Raw genomic sequence first — 23,252 nt, 5'->3', positions numbered from 1 at the left:
CAAGAAAGTTCAATGTTCTTCGTAAAGCAACTATAAAACAGTATGTATTATTAAAAGCACTGTACAAATACATTTTATTGATACTGAATTAATGTCCACACCTTTTTCCCTTAAGGGACGACTTGCACAATCTGCAAAGACTCAAAAGAAAGTGAATTGCAGGCAGGAAAAATGCAGGAAAGGGGAAAATCATAATGCAATTAATTTCAATCGTGATAATACATCTCACTTCTGTGTATGTCTCATCTATATAATTATGGTCTTCCACTGTAGAATTTATCCATTTAGCATCACAGCATAAAAAAAGTTGAATACATCACTACTCACAGACAGTTCAGGTAAAACACTGTTCCTTTTTATACTCCGTAGTAATGCCATTTCAAAACATGTGAAGCATTCACAAAGGCTACCGCTGAATAGAAATTCACAAACTCTAAAAATTTCTATTGTAATTTCAGCACATGTACACACACCTGTTTGCACAAGGAGTTAATGTAACTCATTGCACTCAGTTTCTGGACTATCATAGCTGGACCGTTACAGTGGATAATACAATATAATCTCTCCCCCCCACGTGTTGACTTGCCAATAAAATGAAAAGAGCACACAAACAAATGATTGCATACTTTTTCAAACAGATGTTCCTAATCAATACTTCTGTAGGCAGCCAATGGAAGGAGCAGCATCTGGGACTGGAGCACTTTGCCTTGTAAGTGGTTTCTGATCATAACATTGCTGTTTTAAACAAAACTTGTTTAGTTTCTCTTGATTATTAGGATAAACATTAACTGCACACATCTGGGAAATTTTAGATATCTTACAACATTTAAAAAGCAAGCATAGGCTGGCTACACATAAAACGGCAACCAATCTAAAGATTGGCTGACCTACCTAAAGCAGCCTAATTGTGAGATGATGGATAAGTTGGGTGTATGCCTGGCTGAATAGATAAGTCTTTAGTCTAGACTTAAATTGAGTAAGTGTGTCTGTGTCCCGAACATTGCGAGGAGTTAATATTAAGAAGAGGTTCTGAGATTACAGGGAATACTTCTTTTAAGAGCTTATTTGATATGGGATCTAACATACATGTTGTGGCTTTTGATATTTGCGATATAACTTTTTTCACTCTTCGTGACATATGACAGTGAAGGAATGAAGTTGCATGTAAGGAAAATTATGAGACACTGTGACAGATGATTGCATAATTCCAATTACTGTTGTGCTCTGACGGAATATCTGGTTCACTCGAGGCTTTATTCCTAACTAGTTTAGCCACAGTAAGGATCGTTGTGGTTATTTTCTATTAATTTGCAAAAATATGCTGACCTGGTAGCTTTTAGTGCCTGTCTGTAGCTACAGACACTATCATTCCATGCACCGTGAAATGCCTCTAATTTTGTATTCTTCCACTTGTGCTCCATTTTCCTAGCTGCTCTCTTGAGAGCATGAGTGTGATCATTGTACAATGTTTTGCTTTAATTTTCCTTAATCGAAGAGGGGGGGGCGCAACATGATCAAGCGTGCAGTGTTGTGGAGTAACGGAATATATGTAATGGGATTACGTATTTAAAATACAAAATATAAGTAACCGTATTCCACTACAGTTACATTCAAAGAGTATTTTGATTACTGAAGAGATTATTTTTTTTTTGTCATTTGTTTCATTTAAGATATTATTAATTTCAGATGGAAAACCTTTATACATATAAATGATGCAATCCAAAGTGCATTTGAACAGCGGTGAAATGCTTTCTTATGATGTGTTACGTTCATATGAGCAGACAGAGAAGTACGTTTGGAGCAGAAGAAATAGAAAAAAACCTTGTGTAAATTATGAGTTTTACACTAAGTTAAAATGCTATTTCTATCCATTTTAGATGCACATGTTACCAGACACTATCATATTTTTATATCAAGAAAATTCACGTTGGATCATAATTTCTTTTTCTGTAGAAAGACCTTTTGATATTAGGGCAAAAATCATATTTTTGATAATAATTTTTTGTATTGTATTTCAGTAAAAATATCTAAAAATCCTTAACTAGATCAATGTGACTCATCTTGTTTTAGAAACAACACTGCACAAGATATTTAGGTTTTTCAGAGAATGTATTTTTAACGTGTGTATTTTGTTTTTCTGTACTGGCAGAGTTTTTATAGTCAAAACAAGTGAAAAAATCTACCAGTGCTAAAGAAGTAATCCAAAGTATTTATAATAAGTTACTGACCTTGAGGAATCTAATGGAATACGTTACAAATTACATTTAACAGCATGTATTAATCTGTAGTGGAATACATTTTAAAAGTAACCCTCCCAAACCTGCAAGCATGCTAGAGAGGACTTCTAGACATTTTGGCTATCTGAGTATATGAGACAAATCTGGAAGATTATATCTGAACCTATCTTTAGTGGTCGAAAGAATAGTTCTACCAGAACGATAGCATGGTGTTACATTAGCTAATCGCAGCATACAAGAGACAAGGTAATTATCTGAGATGTAATCGCTCTGCTGCATAATTTCTATAGTATCAACATCAACTCCACATGGCAGAATTAAATCTAGCTTATGATTATGGTGATGAGTTGGTCCGGTCACATTTTCTCTGACTCCAAGAGAGTTGAGAATATCGATAAATGCTAATCCTAATTTGTCATTTTCATGATCTATGTAAATGTTGAAATCCCCAACAATTAAAGCTCTATCCACAGTAACTACTAGATCTGATCTAAAACTAGAATACGGCACAGGTGAGCTATATAATGTAGCAAGGGCAAAAGACGAGATTTTTTTTTTTTATCTGACGGTGTCACATTAAGCATTATTAGTTCTAAAGACTTAAACTTATATCAGGTACTCTGAATAACTCCAACAACTTCACTGTAAATTATAGCAACACCTCCTCCTGTCACTTGCATTTAAGTAGGATAATCATTTTAACAAAAGTACAAAAAAAGTGCATTAAACATAACAAATGAAATTAAAAATTAAATCTAATATCAATGATAGTGCATGGCCAAAGTTTATAATTCAGAGCACTTGAGACATCAAGTTAATTTTAAGTGCATTACATTTAAATTTATTAATTTGGCAGACGCTTTTATCCAAAGCAACTTACAAAAGAGGAAAAACATCAGCGAATCATCTTAGGGAGACAGTGGTACAAAAAGTGCCATATTACAAAGTTTCACTATCATCAGAATAGTATACAAAACAGATTTAAGTGCAACAAGAAATGTAAATATATATTTTATTTTATTTTTTTAGTGACCGGTTAAGTGCTTTTGGAAAAGATGTGTTTTTAGCCGTTTTTTGAAGATAGAGAGTGAGTTAGCTTCCCGGATTGAGTTGGGAAGGTCATTCCACCATCGTGGTATGATGAAACTGAAAGCCCAGGAAAGTGTTTTGGTGCCTCTTTGTTTTGGTATGACAAGGCGACGTTCCTTAGCCGACCGCAGGCTTCTGGTGGGAACGTAGCTCTGCATAAATGTTTTTAGGTATGCTGGAGCAGGCCCCGTGACTGTTTTGTATGCCAGCATCAGGGCCTTGAATTTAATACGTGCATGAACTGGCAGCCAGTGGAGAGAGACAAAAAGTGGTGTAACGTGCTCTCTTAGGTTCATTAAAGACCAGACGTGCTGCTGCATTCTGGATCATTTGGAGAGGTCTAATAGCACATGCAGGAAGGCCTGCAATGAGAGTGTTACAGTAGTCTAGTTATGACAATGGACTGAACGAGCAGTTGTGTGGCATGTACAGAGAGGAAGGGTCTTATCTTCCTGATATTGTAGAGTGTAAATCTACATGATCTTGCAGTCTTTGCAATGTGGTCTGTGAAATTTAGCTCATCATCAATGGTTACCCCTAGATTTCTGACCGTTTTGGAAGGTGAAACTGTAGTTGGACCCAGCTGCACGGTGATGTTGTGTTCAACAGCAAGGTTGGCTGGAAAGACAAGGAGTTCGGTCTTGGCTGGGTTGAGTTGAAGGTGGTGTTCCTTCATCCAGGCTGAGATGTCTGCCAGACAGGCAGCGATTCGAGCGGTAACTGTGGTGTCGTTGGGCTGGAAAGACAAGTAGAGTTGAGTGTCATCAGCATAGCAGTGGTAAGGGAAACCATGTGACTGGATGATGGGTCCCAGTGATATTGTGTATATGGAGAAGAGAAGTGGCCCAAGCATTGATCCCTGAGGTACCCCAGTAAGTAACTGGTGTGGCTTGGATACCTCCCCTCTCCAGGCTACCTCAAAGGACCTTTCTGAGAGATAAGAGTTGAACCAGTCAAGCACAGTTCCAGTGATGCCCAGTTTAGCATTAAACAATAGCAACAGTACATTACAGCAATGACGTTGCTAGGTCAAAGCTTTCACCTTAAAAAAACGGAAACGCTTTTAACCCTTACTGCTACTGATAGTCCATCACCTATTCCAAAGCTGAGGTTATCCATGCTGTGGATTCCATTGCATCTGAGCTACCCAGACTCTTAACTAATTTCATTATTAAAAATTAAACAATAAATAGTCAGTTCATTTGAAAATACCATCTAGATTTTTCGTCAGGTAAAATTCAGCCTGTTATATTTCATTTAACAAAATTTGCTTCCTCAAATTCAGTGGTTTAAATTCGGTTGGATATTCAACCTTCACATCTGGGAACTGCAGGAAAAGCAGCAGCGTACTGATGCTCAATCTCAACCTGGTGCTATTCGATCTCACCAGTAGGTGGTGAAATGCGATCATGTGTTGACTGCTGAAGACCAAAGCTACAGGTAGAGAGAACAGCCTTGTACGTTTTGATAGTTTGTTTTTCAATTTGAAACGAAATGAGCAGAACATTTTATAAAATAATTACAATAAAAATAATGAATGAAAAATTAATTAGGCCTCAATCAATAAACAATAGTCCTACATTTGTGCACGAGTTGGTACAAAGTGTCTGCATGATATACTATTAAATTCAGAAGGAATGATGATGTTATACTGTATCTCCGGGGAAATTGTCTTTGCGAGTCTTCCCACATTCCTTTTCTTTACAAACTCATCTTTGTTTCTGACACCGATTGACGCTGTCACGTGCACATTGTTTGAATTGGCGCAAAGCACTGATCTCCACTTAAACAGTTAATGTTTGTACATTTACCCTATGTTAGTGCTTCCGTCGCCCTATTGTGCACATGAAATGGGCCTGCCTATTTGAACGTTTCTTTCTATCATTTAGAGAATGTGCGTTCCCAAACCGCACACCTTTATTCTGTTCTACGCCATTTTGTATTGTTAGTAGCGCGTGTTGTATGTTTACACTCAAAATGCAACAAAAAGAAGTGTACTACGAATACCGTATCATGCACCGTCAAAAAATGTGGATGCTATTTTTTGCTACAAGTGTTGGCTGAGGTTGGCTGAGACGCACGCTAAAGCTAGCTGCAGCACGTAACATTCGTTTGAAACATCACTTCCGTAAGCTGTTGAAAAATTCACACACATGGTCTCAACAACTACAGATCAGTCACATACCTCATCTGATATCATGACAACCTCAGAAAGTGGGTCCCTCACTGGGGTTTAAGGAACTGCCACAACTGGATTTGTGGTTCTTCCAAGAACCCTCTATGACTACAGTATAAAAACTGGTACTTGGACACAATAACATGCAGTATTTCAATATTATTGACATTCGAATACAGTTGATATGCAGTATTCTAATCTATGTAGAATAGTATAATACAGTAAAAGCGCTCTGCCATATTTGGTATATACAAACACAAACCGGCACACAGATGTCAGCAAAGAGACAATAAAACAAATATGACGTTAATGTCAACTGCTTTTAATGAAAATTTCAAATCTATTTGACTTCCTTTTTTTTTTTCTTTTCATGGAATGCAAAATATGTTAGGAAAGATTGTTAGCCTCAGTCACCATTCCCTTTCATTGTAAGGAAAAAGGATGCAATGAAATGTAATGGTTACCCGGGGGGTATATTCTTCCTAACATTTCCTTCAGCACTTCACCAAAGAAAGCCATATGGATTTGAAGAACATGAGGGTGAGTAAATGATAGAATTTTCATCATGGATGAACTATCCCCTTAAATCATGAATGTTTGGGGTCAATGGGAGGAATCGCTGATCAATCCATTTCTTCTATTTTCTCATTCTCATAACTGCAAATCCCTTTTTTATGCCAGTTTCTGTTAAAACATCTCCCATGTTCCTCAGCTCATGCTGGTGAGTGTTTACATTACAGGAGAAATGTGTATGAATCTCACACAAATTATTCAGCTCCTGAAATAGCCTGTGAGTCTTAATCCCTTCTAAAGGGAGGATGTGTTAGTTTGTCCTCTGGCTGGTACAGCAGAAGGAGTGAAGCTCCAGGACAGAGAAGGATTAGGCTATTTTAGGCCCTTATCAACACACTTTAAATCTTTCTGCTCTGAATGACTGATTGGGTGAGAGAAAAGCCTGAATTAACGTTTTTATATAGAGACTGCGGCTACACAAATGCACACTATTCTTTAACAAGGTAATTTCCTGCTGAATACATTACGTGCAGGCCAATTAAACAAACAAACTCATTGCAGTTGCTGCACACATAATATTGTTTCACATTGAATTGTTTGTTAAGGTCACAAACTTTCAATTCTGAAATATATTATACAAACACACTCAGAGGTTTATTGCAAAGTCAATCCATCCTCCCGCATATATGATCTCATTCTTTGCCATCCATCATTAATAATGATGGATGGAGAGAGAAATGTTTTCAATCCATTCAAACCTTCCTCTTGCTCACAGGTGAACTGTGAGTGTGGCTGTCATCTTGTTCTGGACAGTTATCTGTTCCTTTCTGCCATTCTGCCCCCGTAATTAATATTTTATGGTCCGAGCACTCCCACTGCTACAGCATGGTTTATCCTAACACACATTATCTCTCGCTTTCTCTGTGTATATGAGAGAGAGAGAGAGAGAATTCCCCAGTTGATTTAGTTATCTTTTTTCAGGACAGCACCCCAAACTGGTTCAGCACTGTAATGACATCACACTGCTCATTTATTAAGATGATGAAATCATAGACTGGTGACCTGAACACACCCTTGGCACTGAGGGATATAAACTGTGATTAGATTTAGCATCGATCACATGATCAATGCTACCTTCCTCCCAGGGTACCAAACCACACATCCTTTTCTCTCCCGTTTCTTTTTATTTTATTGGCACTGTTTACTGACCATGGCCAAAGTAGTAGTAGTCTGAATTCATAACAGCCCGTAATAATTTGTATGAGACGATGAAATTGTAAGATATTGTTTGACTTTGCTCATACAAAAACATGAAAAACTCATGTTTGTCTTTCATTCCCATAGAGACCAACCAACCAACAGAATTTGAAATCGATAAAATACGGGCATCTAAGTTTTAGCTTGCCTACTATCCAACACTTTATTTTAAGAAAGTAAACGTATGTCTACAAATGTGGTTACTTGTTCCATATTGATATATACAATACAACTAACTGATATACAGTGCATCTGGAAAGTATTCTCAGCGCTTCACTTTTTCCACATTTTGTTCTTTTACAGCCTTATTCCAAAATGGATTAAATTCATTATTTTCCTCAAAATTCTACAAACTATACCCCATAATGACAACGTGAAAAAAGTTTGTTTGAAATCTTTGCAAATTTATTAAAAATAAAAAAAAAAAATGAAAAAATAACCTGTACATAAGTATTCACAGCCTGTGCTCAATACTTTGTTGAAGCACCTTTGGCACCAATTACAGCCTTAAGTCTTTTGTGTATGATGCTACAAGCTAGGCACACCTGTTTTTGGGCAGTTTCTTCCATTCTTCTTTGCAGGACCTCTCAAGCTCCATCAGGTTGGATGGGGGGCGTCGGTGCACAGCCATTTTCAGATCTCTCCAGATATGTTCAATCGGGTTCAAGTCTGGGCTCTGGCTGGGCCACTCAAGCACATTCACAGAGTTGTCCCGTAGCCACACCTTTGTAATCTTAGCTGTGTGCTTGGGGTCGTTGTCCTGTTGGCAGATGAACTTTCACCCCAGTCTGAGGTCCAGAGTGCTCTGGAGCAGGTTTTCATCAAGAATGTCCCTGTACATTGCTGCATTCATCTTTCCCTTGATCCTGACTAGTCTCCCATTTCCTGCTGCTGAAAAACATCTCCACAGCATGATGCTGCCACCACAATGCTTCACTGTAGGGATGGTATTGGCCAGGTAATGAGGCTTGCCATTCAGGCCAAAGAGTTCAATATTTGTTTCATCAGACCAGAGAATTTAGTTTCTCATGGTCTGAGAGTCCTTCAGGTGCCTTTTGGCAAACTCTAGGCGGGCTGGCCACTCTACCATACAGGCCTGATTGGTGAGGTGCTGCAGCGATGGTTGTTCTCCTTTCTCCACAGAGAAATGCTGGAGCGCTGTCAGAGTGGCCATCGGGTTCTTGGTCACCTCCCTGACTAAGGCTCTTCTCCTCCGATCGCTCAGTTTGGCCGGGCAACCAGCTCTAGGAAGAGTCCTGGTTGTTTCAAACTTCCATTTACGGATAATGGAGGCCACTGTGCTCATTGGGACCTTCAGTGCTGCAGAAATGTTTTTGTTCCCTTCCCCGGATCTGTGCCTCGATACAATCCTGTCTCGGCGGTCTACAGACAATTCCTTGGAGTTCATTGCTTGGTTTGTGCTCTGACATGCACTATTAACTGTGGAACCTTATATAGACAGGTGTATGCCTTTCCAAATCATGTCCAATCAACTGAATTTACCACAGGTGGACTCCAAGTTGTAGAAGCATCTCAAGGATGATTAGTGGAAACGGGATGCACCTGAGCTCAATTTTAATTGTCATGGCAAAGGCTGTGAATACTTATGTACATGTGATTTTTATTTATTTTTTCCCCCATTTTTTTATTTTTAATACATTTGCAAAGATTTCAAACAAACTTCTTTCACGTTGTCAATATGGGGTATTGTTTGTAGAATTTTTATGAAAATAATGAATTGAATCCATTTTGGAATAAGGCTGTAAAATAACAAAATGTGGAAAAAGTGAAGCGCTGTGAATACTTTCCAGATGCACTGTACGTCAATAACCTTGAATACGCTTCCCTACTTGTAATTTTCACATTAAGATCAGGGTTAGATTTGTGTTTAGAGTTAAACTTAAGATAAATTCGAATAAAATTGGTCATTGATTAGTTTATTTTTTTGGGAGTAAAAGTCATTTACCCTTTAGTTAAGGACATAACCTGTTAGTTAAGTTGAGAATGTGCAAGTTCATTAGCTGGACCAGCTTGAAAAATAGCATTTTTATTCCTTCATCTGAGCAAAGAAACCATTTATTATACCATTGTTGTCAGATTTTACTGCTGATTTGAAAATGCTTTATGATCGTAATCTCAACCAACCAGGAGCGTTACAAAAATGGGATTTTTTGCAACCCAATGACAAACTACAGTTTGTCCGGTGCTATATAGTACTATAGTTCTTATACAAAAAATCCCTTGTGTGCAGATCAATCTACCTAAGGGCTTTTTAATCAAATCCCTGCTTGTTTTATTTTATTAATATTTTTTTTTATAATCATTCACTGTGAATGATTAATGAACCTTCTGAGATTCATACTGCAACCCATTTTTGGAACATTGCTTTAACTCAGGGAAACATTGTTTTAACCCAGATTTAAGCATGGTAGTTGATTGTCAGTTTTGTGACAATTCTAGTAGCATATTTTTAGCTTTGTGATTGTAGATTCTAGAACTTCAGCTGAACTTTATCTAAAAAAAAAAAAAAAAGCACCGGAGGGAACGCTTTGCTCATAACTGTGAAAGCCGTTCTCTGATATTGCTCACACTACTGTTAAATCTCTGGAGATAACAGCTGTTCTGGAATATCAGAAAACTTTAGATTTTTTTTGCCCTGGCTAAATCAAAGACCAGAACACACGAGAAGAGTAGCGATGGACTCAAAGTTTCTTAATAAATTAATAATGTGTGCATCAGATTTCTATTAGTGGAATATGCATCTATCATCCCAAAGGGGATTCTCAACTGCTTCCTAATGGACAGACTTTATTTAAAGAGAGTGAGACATAGATCAAGAGAGACAAAGAGAGGGAAGAAATGGTTCTAATCCATTCAAACACTTCTATTGCTCACAGTTGGCCTTTTAGCCTTTCAGTATCTCCAGCGAACCCTTATCACACACTTATCTCTGATTGGACAGTCCATCAGAGGGTTGGTCATCATCTTGAGTAAACAGCTATTCATTTAAAGAGAACAAATATGTTTTGCATAATTATTGATGTGAGTAATGCGATAAGAGTAAAGAGCAGGAAGTAATCTGTTTAGACAAACGACTAGAGTGTAAGTGGATCCCGTGAGGGAAGTCCATCAGGCTTTGTGTCTCCTAGTCCAATTCTGTTTGTTCGATTCTGTTGTCCTCAGTCTGCCGGATGCATTAAACCAGAGTATGTACGGTACATTTGTTTAACATAGTCTGGGGCTCCATTCCTCTGAAGCAGATCACAAGAGATACATGAGCAAAATGAGGACAGTCTTATACTGTTGTGAAATATTATGCATTATTAGCACTGTACACACATTTATCATAGTAGTAAACTTAGGGAATTAAAGGAATAGATCTGGCCTTGATTATTTGAATTGACAGGGTCATGAATCTCCCTTGACCCCCATATGCCACCTTAGTCAAAGCCTCCCTTGCTCCTTTGAATTTTGCCCATTCCCCTGTTAACATTAATTTTGATTCCGATGTTCTTACTATGTTGGGAATATATGTTCCCATTATGTAAATGAGGAGGGAAATTGGGCCCTAAGGATATTGGCATTATTTTAGCATAATAAGTATGGAAAATCTATTAAGCCTATAAAGCTTAAAACAATCAATAGGCTGAAAAATGTTCTATAGACTGATTGACAAAACTTACAAAAATGTAGTAATTATAGTTTTTAACAAAATTTTATATTTGTATTAAAAGCATAGTGACAATGAAGAGCTCCTCACAATCATGGTTATATGAATGTATGGTTTCTAACGGATGGCATTTTATTAAAATGTTTTCATTGGTTATGAAAAATAGTAGCCCAAACATTTAGAAAATATAACCTTAACTGTAATATTTGTGATTAAAAAGTATATTCATTATATTCCCTTAAGATTATTTTAACATTAATTTACATTTCTTAAATACAGTTTGTTTTACTATAGTAAAACTATGGTGCATTTTCGTATGGGGATGCACCTCACTAGAAAGCTGCATTGTTTTTTAATTTTATTTTTTTGGCTTGGAAGGGAACTGCTCAGACATTAATACCACTCCGTTATGACATTGTTATGAGTGGCTACAATTTCCGTTGTCACGGATTAATCACAAATCCGTGAGCAAATCTTCTGCTATGGGCTTTTGGATGCAAGACATGCACGCACTTCTCGCTGCGTACAGTTGTGGTTGCCATAGCAATGAAATCTCTAAATCCTCTATTCTTTTCCCAACTGAAAGGGATAGGGATGCCAATTGATGGTAAAAGAGGGGAGAAGGGAGATGGGCAAAAATTTGTGATGAAGTTGCTGTATCAGTCAGAAAGAAAATTACATTATGGCTTTCATAGCAATGGAGCCCTTTGTCAGATTACTCCCAAGTTATGTAGTTGATTTAAAGGAATAGTTCACCTAAAAATTTAAATGATCTCATAATTTACTCACCCTCATGCCATCCCAGATGTGTGTGACTTTCTTCAGCAGAACACAAACAAAGATATTTAGAAGAATATCTCTGCTCTGTAGGTCCATAAAATACAGATCAACATTTAAGTACTTTTTACTAGACCGAGTACACACAGCCTCTTACGTGTTGTAAGAACCAATGAAGCTTGTGAACAGCATTCAGTTGTAAATGAACCGAGCTGCACTTCCAGTTGTATGGTGTCAGTTCTCACATGAACATGCCAATGTTCTTATATCAAACGAGAGGCTGCGTGTACTTGGTCCTCACATGGATGCACTCTGGAGAGCCATTGGAAATAAAGAATTATATCGAAAGGACTTTATTTTGTTGATCCTTTTCTCACCCAAAGCAATTGTATCGCTTTAGAAAACATTAATTTAACCACTGTAGTCATACAGATTACTTTACGATGACTGTGTGCGTTTTGGAGCTTTAAAGTGCTGATCACCATCCACTTGCATTTTATGGACCTACAAAGCTGAGATATTCTTCTAAAAATCTTTGTTTGTGTCAGCTGAAGAAAGTCACACATATCTGGGATGGCATGAGTTAGAGGTCTGCGAATGTGTTTCTATCCCACACCCGAACTGTCCTGCTGAATTTTTCTCCATGTTTACCCGCTGTCTGCTCGCTTCCTGACAGCTCTCGTTTCGCAACACTGCATGTGTTTTCCACATAGGGCAAAAGCCATGAAATGTACACAAACGTTTTTCTTTTTCTTTTATTGCGATGATCAAATGACGCATGACCTGATGCCCATCTGACTTGCCTGAGGTTGATTTCTTAAACCTAAATTTACAAGTTTCCCATCCTTTGAAGTCCACGCTTTGTTCTTTGCCATTCTTCTATAGCCCCTTTGAGTACATGCATAGCCTGCTCTAAATGTTAATTTGATGCACGTGTTGTGTGCACATTTTACTGCGTATTTTCTGTTATTGCTATCAAACGTTTTTTCATTGAAAATACAATAAAAATATTTTTTGGGGATTCATGAATTAATAACATTAAAAATATATCCAGATTGGATTTGTCATGCTCTTCTATGACCAGTTGCTCCCGCACACCATTCATTGGAAGTACCATCCACTCTTGCCTTTAAAGGGGTCATATAATTCCATTTTTGTACAAGTTAATATGAATCTTTAGGGTCTAAATGAAAACTTTGTAATATACTTTTATTAAAAATTCTCGTTAATATTTTAAGAAAACACTAATTTTACCTGCTCAAAAACAGCTCTGTTTTCAGCACGCCGTTTCAGAGCATATGACTTTAAATGATAATGAGCTTTGGTCACCCCGCCCATCCGTTCTGGAGTTATTCTCCGTATAACTGTTTTTTTTTACATTACTTCTTAATCAGTAACATACAAGTAAACCAGGTGTAACTTAGTGTTACCATGTTAACTGTAACACCTGCGTACACAGTTTTTAATAACACAATAACCATAACGCATTGTTCATTATAAACGTGGGATTATGAATTATATTGAGAACGTCGTAACGTTATGGAAAACATGCTGTAATGTACCCTGAGTGTAAACATTAGCCACATTCATTGTGAAGCGTGCAAGCGATTTGCAAAGATTAATATAAAGGTTAATAAAACGTTACACTTACTACTTCTGGAGGTGCAGAGGGAATATAAATAGTTGGTACCGAATCTTTTTTCAGCAGCAGCAGCTTAGCAAAACCAGCTTTACACTGACCCTCGTTTATAAAGCAGTCTGGTGAAAAATGATTCGCGCAAACATGAACGCATTGACGTTGCTCGTGGGGAATATTCCCATCGTAAACAAAACTCAGCCACTGCGTCTTCAGCGGTTCAGATTTAGGAACATCAAAATGACTGCTGTGTTCGTTATTACACCGAAGAACAGAACACCACAATCGCTTAGGCGCCATTCTGCTCCAGTGTATCAACTATGATGATGGACTATGATTGACAGCTCGCTCACGAGCGAGGGCGGGTCTGTGTTGAAACACTGCTGTCAATCAACAATCCTGGGAGGGGCGTCCGACCATGTGACGTCACACGGTCGAACGGCTTGATTTGAGGCAGGGGAAAATGTATAAGGAGATTAAAACAAAAACACTAGATGGATTTTTATCATAATAGGATGGTTGTGTACAGGCACAGCCAACACACATTTCAGTACAATCAACTTGAAAAAGTGCACGTACCATTATATGACCCCTTTAACTCCGAAATGTATTCCTTCGCTGCAAGAAATCAAAGTGGGTTCTGAGGGAGTTTCACGGGAACTCATGCGACGGGAGCGGGTCGCTTTTGCCAGGAAACAGCAAAGGATGTGACATTTATGCACACTCCCGAGATCCTCATCTCAGTGCTTCTCTTCCGCTATTCAACAGCGACAACAAACTGCAACACATGGTAACGTTATCTTAGAGATGGAATCCAGCAAACGGCCGGGCGAAACTCGATATAAATATATCTAGATTTTCCGCTTAACCAGACGGGAATCCCGTCTGATTAAGCGGAAACTCGAGTGAAAGCTAGAGTGAACATCGGCAGGGCATTTGATGAAGTGCTAACCAGAATTACATATCAGAAAATGAATTTGTTTTTCATGTGGTCATTGGATCTATACTTTCCCTCAAAACTGGGCATACTTTCTGTGTTTTGCAAATGCAAGGTTTTGTTGCCATCTTGTGATAAAAGCCAGTACTGCAATTATATAGTGAAATGTCAATCAAGGTGTTGAATTTGGTAACAGAAAGATTGCATATTTTGTTTTGAAAATGTGTGCTGTATTAGGGTTATATTTTTCATAGTTTTTGGCATCAACCAGAACAGCTAATTTCACAGCCACACATTTTGCTCGACGTCTGTTTGATGTAATTCTTGATTTTACTAATATACAGTGCGTGGTACAGACGCAGATTTGTGTTATGGTGCAGAAATGCATGTAGCACAAGTAGTATACAGTGAAATGAAAATCAAAAATTGCTTGTTCCCGCCCGGTTTCGAACCGAGGACCTTTCGCGTGTTAGGCGAACGTGATAACCACTACACTACGGGAACTGAGCTGAGCACATTTAGAGAAGTGACGTCAGTTTAAAGTTGCCCGCCGCCTTTTTAATTAATATAAGTACAACTTCATGGAGAAAAAGTACCAAATTAGGTTTTTAGGGCTGAGTCACTTTAAAGTTGCCCCAAGTGCAGTCTTTTTTTTTTTTTTTGCGTCTTAAGTTATTAAGCCTTAATGTATATGGAGCCATAAATCTGACAAAACTATTTGAATTCGAATTGTGTAAATTTGAATTATAGACTTTTGAATTTGAATTATAAGTGCAATTTGTCCAAATCTAATACTACGTTGTATTTTAAATAGGTTTGAATTTGACATTTTTAAACTCCAATCCTGGACATTTCAGTTTTAGTTCTGCATTCTTACACTGTAAATATTCCGTTTTAAAAAAGACAGCTTCGAGTTTTCCAAATTCAGTATCTAAAATTCAAACTGCAGAAATTCTGATCTACAGAAAGTGGGTCAGATTTCAAGCTTCCACAGGGGAGAGTAGAGGGTCTCAGAAAAGTCGAACGGAGCATTTTGGCCAATTACAGGCGAGGAGCAATAATTCTCTGGCGCCAGCGTGATTCAAAGGTCGCCATTCTGACCATGTAGTGGTTCTTAAACTTTTATGATTTATATTTTTATGGTTCGCATGTTGGCATATTCTCAGCACATGAGACATTTGTCTAAGCCAGGGGTCGGGAACATATGGCTCTCGAGCCACATGTGGCTCTTTGTGGCTCTGGTCGTCAAAATATAATCACGTTTCGTCAAACGTGCATTTTTGTGTCTTATTTTATTGTAATATAACACTCCAATAAGTCTTACAGATCACCTTCCACAGGTAGTGCAAAATACTCGGCATGAAAAATCCACATTTGGCGGGTGTTAATTTCAAACCTTGTTAACTAGAAGTAGGCTTTAAAATTCGGGAGACAGGAAATCAAAACAATATCATTGAATTCAAGCTTTGCAATCGCACCCAAACTTACTGTTGAAAAAGTATCTCTATAAAGTTTTAAACATTCATGTGTTGGTGAGAGACCCAGCGAGCCACCTGATTTTTAACAAAGAGCCACATATGTTCCCGACCCCTGGCTTAGACAAATGTCTCATGTGCTTAGAATGTCAGAATGGCGACATTTGAATCACGCTGGCGCCAGAGAATTATTGCACCTCGCCTGTAATTGGCCAAAATGCTCCGTTGGACCCTCTACTCTTTCCTGTGGAAGCTTGAACTCTGACCCACTTTCTGTAGATCTGAATTTCTGCGGTTTGAGTTTTAGACACTGAATTTGGTGTTCTGAATTTCTTCCTCATCTTGAAAACTCGAAGCTGTAATTTTTTTAAACTGAATATTTAGTGTAATACCGTGTCCTAACTACACGCGACGCGACGCTGCGACACGCAATAAAAGGTATCTTTTCCATGTTAATCAGAGTTTTTGTCCTAACCAGACGCGACGGCGACACGCGAAGTTTCTAATTTAGAAACGGTTCCTATTTCTGCGACGTCGCGGCTGACAGATCCGCCCACACAGAGATCTCATTGGATGGAAGTTCTGCGTGTCATGAATATTTAATCATCAAACATGGACGACGAGGAACTGATTGTCGAAGTTCAAAGGCATTCAATTCTCTACGATAAATCCCACAAATTCCACAAAGACATCAGGAAAAAGGATTCCGTCTGGAGAAGTATAGCTGAAGCATTGAATACACATGGTAAGTTAAGTTTAGACTTTCATCTACAGCCAGATATACTGTTTACAGCGTCATATGTGACTACTTTTGTAGCATACTGTTCATATATAATTTCCAAGTTTGTTACAAACTATAAACTACTGTCTACTACTGTTTATTTTTTATTTTTATTGTTTTTGTTTTTGTAAAGGCTATGTTGAAGCACATTTGTGTGGTCTTTTATAAGGTTGATGGAAAAGTGTTGTGTTGAGCAATTTTAAACCAGTTGCTATGAAATAAACTACTTTACAGATTTTTTTTTTTTTCTGTATAGTTGTTTCTTCTATGCATAGTCATCAATTGAATAGTCTTGTATAATGTCATCATCATTTGTGCCCCCAAATGGAATTGCAATATATTTACCTTAATAATTGAATTTTCATATTTATATATCTATAATTGTGTTTGAGGCATTCACCTAATAACAGTAAAAACAATAACAATATTTGCAATATTTGCATTTAACTATGGATAAAAAAAGTGCTTTTATACAGACTTTCTTGACATATAAGCCATTTAAGACGGCTTCTTTGACAATTTGGTAAAAAAAAATAAAACAACAGTACAGTGTATTTTACTTACCTTAGTGTTACAGCAAGGCGTTGTTGTGGCTCAACTGGAACACGGTATGATGTGGTCTGCTTCCTCAGGTCCTTCCCAACATAGGACAGCACATTCTCCATATCAGTGGAGGACATACGGAAATAATTTAAAAAACGTGCCTTGTCCAGGAAAAGTTCCTGCACTAGGTTGTGATAGGCCCCTTGCTCTGCTCTTCTTTGATTTATTGGATGCACCCACATCCTCGTCTTCCTCCCCTGTAATAAAAGAAAGGCCACTACTCTCTTCCTCCTCCAGAGCTCTCGTTTGAACCTCGGACCTAAATGGGGGAAATAATGAATGCGATATTTCGTATTCAATAATCTCATTTGTAATCTTTTTTGGTCATTAATAATCTCAGGTGTTCATTAGTTTTTTGTATAGTATTAAAATTGTTTCATTTGAGTTTGAATATAATTTTCCTTCCATCCATAATAAAGCGACGGGATGGATATGAATTTCCCTATGAACAAGATCGAATAAACTGATTGTCATATGAAGAAATTACACTGGTTATGAGTACACATTATTTATTTTTAGTTAAAAATAGGTCACTGTGCCACAAGCGATAATGGATAATTTACCTCAGATTTTGAAAGCATATAATATAGCGTTCAAACTGAATTCAATGCAAACATACAACTGTACTTCATAACAAAATTAGTCAATGAGTATATTTTGTTAATGTTTTGATTTTTAATAATGTTATTTCTTGATTTGATTATGTCCTTACCCATTTCCAATGCGAGTGCGGGCCAGCAGTGCGCTTTCACAGAGAGACTCCGCCCACACGCTGTTCTGAATGGCTGTGATTTTTGATTGACGTGTGGCGTCTCACAGTCGCGTCGCGTCTAGTGTGGACAGACACACTTGCTGTCGCTGGAATTTTATCGCGTCGCGTGTAGTTAGGACACGGTGTAAGAATGCAGAACCAAAAATGTGCTGTTTTGAAAATACATATTTCTAAAATTGTGCCATAAAAAAAAAACTTTTACATTTGGTTAAATATGAAATGTCCAGGATTGGAGTTTAAACCTATTTAATCTAATTCAAACCTATTTAAAATACAACGTAGTATTAGATTTGGCAAAATCACACTTATATTTCTAATTGAAAAGTCTATCATTCAAATTTACACAATTGTAATTAAAATTGTTTTGTCATATTTCTGGCTCCATATACTTCCCTCAAAACTGGGCATACTTTGTGTTTTGCAAATGCAAGGTTTTGTTGCCATCTTGTGTTAAATGCCAGTACTGCACTTATAGTGTGAAACGTCAATCAATGAGTGTTTAATAGCAAGATTGCATATTTTGTTTGAAAATGTGTGCTGTATAGATTTATACACATTGTGGTGCAGAAAAGTATGTTGCACAAGTAGTATGCAGTGAAATGAAAATGAAAAGATGTTCCCGCCCGGTTTCGAACCGGGGACCTTTCGCGTGTTAGGCGAACGTGATAACCACTACACTACGGGAACAGAGCTGAGCATATTTCGGGAAATGACGTGCACTTTAAATTTGCCCGCAGTGTGGTCCCTTTTTTTTGTTAATGTATCCCCCTGACTGTTTTATTGTTATTCATTTATTTGTATTTTTGTTCATACGTTTTATGTTATCCGTAGTTATAAAGCAATAATAAATACGACTGATGTGAATGATTGTACTATAAGACACGACACGCTTTATTTACCAGCGGTGTTTTTCAGTGTAATTAAATCGAGTGGTTGTTATGAGAAAATTTATAAAATTAAAACTCATGTTTAAATTGTGCTGTCCTCTTTGATATATTGATTTCTGATTGACACAGGAATAGAATAGATTATGGAATATTCTCAATAGGATTTGTGTTATGTCAGTCTATTATGAAATAATATAAAATGTAGTATAAAAACTATTTTTAAAAATGAAAACGGTAACCAAACATTTTCTGAATTAAATGTTCTCTTGACTTCTGCCTTGATGTGGGTTCAGTGGATCATCATCATCATCATCATCAGCCCCAGCATGACCCCCTCTTCCTCCTCAGGATGTTGAACACATTTCTGTGACAGCAGTGTTGTGACTGGATTTTTTTTAGGAGTTTTGGGAAAGTCAGTGTGGTGTTCATAAGCTGTTGTTACTGCTTTCACAGCCTTGTTGACCTTAGACTTGCTGATCCAGAAGCCATCACCAACCACCTCCTTAAAACTTCCCACAGCACAATAATGCAGTGCAGTTCTAGGAGTTAAGGCGTGGTTTCTGTGGCCCTCTGAAGGTGCGGTTTCACAGCCTGCAGCAATTCAAGGATCTTGGTCATTAGATTCCAGAATTGTCTTTTAAAGTCATCATCAGATAGAGAGTCAAGTGAGGAGAAATGTGTCCTTATGTAGGCGTTTATGTACACTACCTGACATCTGCGTCACCTTCTGTTACCTTCTGTTGCCTTCTGTGCTCAAGCGGTAGGATTCTTTGTAAAGCCGCCATTGTTGAGCATTTAATACACACATAGATACTGTATTTATTAGGAGAGTCATTAATACACCTGCTACTGATGCACCTGAGGAATGGATAGAAACACCTTGGTGGCTAATAATCATCTAAATTAACTAGCTCAATGTGAGTGTTTCATCAATGATTTGTGACAGTAATAGGGCACTGCTTCATTTGATTATCAAATTATTGTATTCATCTGTATTCAATGGGTTTTTGGTTTTAAAATAACCTGATTTCATGCCGTTTTCTTTTTCCGTAGTTTTCATGCTGTGGTTTGGGAAAAATGAGAAGGCCTCTCTTTAGAACTGTATAAGGATTTAAATAAAGGATGTGTTTTGTGTCATGTTTGCCTTGTATTATCATGGCTATTATCTTGTGTATTGAGAAAATATTTGCATAGTCAGTTGTGGCGTATGTGATGGTGGGTTATCACCACTACAAAACAATAAAGGTTTGTATTTCATTCCATACAGGATTCTTAATCACTTACAGTATATAATTTATTAATGACATTATTCTGGTAGTTGATAATGAAGTAATGACATTGCATGGCATGTTTCACACAATAATTGTTTACATTTGTCTACCCATTCTAATGCTACTGTGATGCACCAAGTCACAAGTATTGCCTATTATGTGCTAATTTCTGCATGTTAAACTACTGGATGAATTCCCAGTGTATTAGAAAATGGGTCTTGATATTTTTGCTTGGGTTGTGTTATCGGATGCAATGCAAACAAGTTTCTAAAACATTTAGGGTACAACAGGGCTAAAGGCCCTCTGGGATAAAACACATGTTTGACTTTATTTTCTCCCAAAACACTACATATCAACAAAAACTATCCACACATTTCTTTGCTAAACACCTGTCTGTCACTATACCACAATCCATGAGGTCATCACGTACAATTTCTAAAGGTTCACTTTGATTTAATTTGATCTAATTTTTGATAACTTTTACAGTGTTGGAAATGTATGTAGCTAGCGAGTATCTTCTAAATGATCAAATTTATTTAGAGACAAAATAGCCTACTTATATACATTGTGATTAAATAAAGGTTTTCCTATAACTAAATAAAAATGATAGTATTTGGGGTAAAAAAGCCTCTTGTTGCAGGAACTATAGTTCTTTATAAAGCGCCTCCATAAAACATAATTTTTCTTAAGTGGGGGAATTGATTTGTTATGAAAGTGGGCTTGACTGATTCAATCACAATGGGATTCATTTGTTTCTAGAATACTTGAAATATCATGAAATGCCAAAAGCGATTGAAATAAACAGGAAATGGTGCACCCTTTTCTGAAGTGACTTTTGAATAAGCATTATTTTAATTTGTAACTTAAAAAAGCACCTTGCTCCCTCAAAATTATTTGCATAGTTGCCCCCTTTCTTTTAAAAACATTTGAATTAAAACGACCTTTTTCTTTTAGCACAAACAATCTTGCTCTAGGAATATTCAATCAAAACTATTATTTTTTTCATTCAATCTTGATAAACTTTTTACATTTTTAAGTTATTTTTAATCTGATAAAATAGAGAATGCCAAGTGTTTCACTATTATATTTTAAAGTTTGGTTTGGTCAGTGTAGCTTCTGAGAGAAATTGCTAGTCGATTTTGACTAGTGAAAAAAGTTCGTGCTCATTAAAAAACTGTAGCCTATTTGTTACTGTCGGGGGCAAACAAAAAACTGTTATAGGCTACACAGTGGCTATACGCTTTATTTTATAGAGAACGACAGAACCGGGAACTGACGCGCATCACAACATGTCCATATTTACTGGAATCGAGGATAAATTATTCTGTTCGACTGTCCACATCGATTGCTCGTCAAGACTCTTCGCGCTGGCTTCTAAGGGATGGATGAGCATCGTGTGTGTGTGTGTGTGTGTGTGTGTGTGTGTGTGTGTGTGTGTGTGTGTGTGTGTGTGTGTGTGTGTGTGTGTGTGTGTGTGTGTGTGTGTGAAAGAGAGAGCGAGAGCTTTAGGATAAACGACTGCCTATAAAGCTGGCGGGAGCGCTCTCAGGGCCATAAATACGTCCACAGATTGTCTCGAGAGCGCATCGTAATCCTCGTTGATTGCCAGTTGCCGGGAAGGGCAGTTGCAAACCGACGATTCTCCTCCAATTGCTGTCAATCAACGAGCACGGGTCAGACTTACAGAGGGGCAACAGTTGGCATGACTCATGCATGTCCAGTCATTTCTCTTTCAACTCTAATTAAAAAGCAGACTGACTGTCGCATCTCTTTTAAAGCATCATGAAAAATTAAGAAAGTCATGAAACATGACAATGTTTTTTGACTTAATCTGAAATGGTCGTGTGCATCTTGTTGTTTATTTGTTTGGCACTAGATGGCAGTAAAACTCCAATAATTAGTCAAGTCTCTCAAGATCAGACAAATAAGTGTAATGAGACATGCATAGCTACTTAAAAAAAGTCGTGTTAGGTTGTGTAGTCCTACTCACCCGTTGCACAACGTAAACGATGCACAACAATTTTGTGGTAGGCTATATGTTTGGTATATGAACACCTTAATTATTTGGAGAAATGGATTCATGCATGGAAATTTAACCGTTAAAGATTGATTAATGATTTATGGTAATCGCCGAAAAACTTAAATAACGGCGTTTTTTCCTTCAGCCTAATATATATATATATATATATATATATATATATATATATATATATATATATATATATATATATATATATATATATATATATATATATATATATATTATACTTTTATTTTTATCTTATACTTTTATATTTTTCATTCTGTTCGGTTTTTCAATCGTACCCTGAATAGCTAATTATGAACGATTTTTACACTAGCCTATTTATTTCACGTACAGCAACTAACTCCTATTTCCAATCTCTCAGTCTGTTCTTTCAGTATTTCCTATATTTGATAAGTTTTGTCAATTCCTCTACAAATAGTTTGCATAGCCATACCTTAAAACCTATGGTCTATTTTAAGAGTAAAAAACTAAATAAAAATTGAAATTAAAGTAAAAAAAATAAAATAATTAATTAATTAATGGTTATCTTGTAGCTTGTCAGTGAAATACATTTTCTTCACGAAATGTGTTGTGTAGTCGTGTCTGCAAGAGACATAAAGAGTCCAAATCCGCTCTGCACGCGCTATTTCAGGCTTTCATTTCTTGCGCGCGCGCTCTCATGTTGCCAGGGCATAAAATCCAGTCTTGGCTTTGCAACAAGGAATTCAATTACTAAATAGGCTACCCTTTCACAAAAAAAAAAAAAAAAAAACGACACCCAACATATGAATGACTCAGATTTATTATAGGATAGTGATGGAATGGAACTTTATGACCAACGAGCAGACATGCTAGATCAGCACAATATCCCCACAGAGAAGTTTAATGAGTTTTGTTTATAAAACTTCGTCAAGCAGCATCCTTCTCATAAATTAATACACTTAACTCAGAGACTTTTTAAACCATTTGAGCTTGATGTGAAATTATTAATATTGTTTTATAAAAGCCGTTTTCAATCGTCAGTGATATCACAGTAATCATACATTATTTCTGTTGGAGCTCCACCGCATACAGGCTACTGCTCGTCTAGCAAATCCATAGCCTGCATATTTTTTTAGAAATTGCAAACGTTTAAATACAATTTG

The 23,252-nt window shown here is 37.1% G+C and overlaps 2 non-coding genes across 2 annotated transcripts; both read right to left on the bottom strand.

Annotated features, from left to right (window-relative positions):
* Nucleotides 1-14,723: 14,723 nt before the first annotated feature.
* Nucleotides 14,724-14,796, bottom strand: trnav-aac (transfer RNA valine (anticodon AAC)). The gene has a single exon. It is a non-coding gene; the product is annotated as a tRNA-Val (tRNA).
* A 3,741-nt stretch (nt 14,797-18,537) lies between these two features.
* trnav-aac (transfer RNA valine (anticodon AAC)) lies at nt 18,538-18,610 on the bottom strand. Its single transcript has one exon. It is a non-coding gene; the product is annotated as a tRNA-Val (tRNA).
* Nucleotides 18,611-23,252: the final 4,642 nt, after the last annotated feature.

This window comes from Xyrauchen texanus, chromosome 38 (assembly GCF_025860055.1).
Source record: "Xyrauchen texanus isolate HMW12.3.18 chromosome 38, RBS_HiC_50CHRs, whole genome shotgun sequence".
Taxonomy (NCBI): domain Eukaryota; kingdom Metazoa; phylum Chordata; class Actinopteri; order Cypriniformes; family Catostomidae; genus Xyrauchen; species Xyrauchen texanus.
The sequence above is the reverse complement of the archived record's forward strand: the minus strand, read 5'-3'. Positions and strand labels throughout refer to the sequence as shown.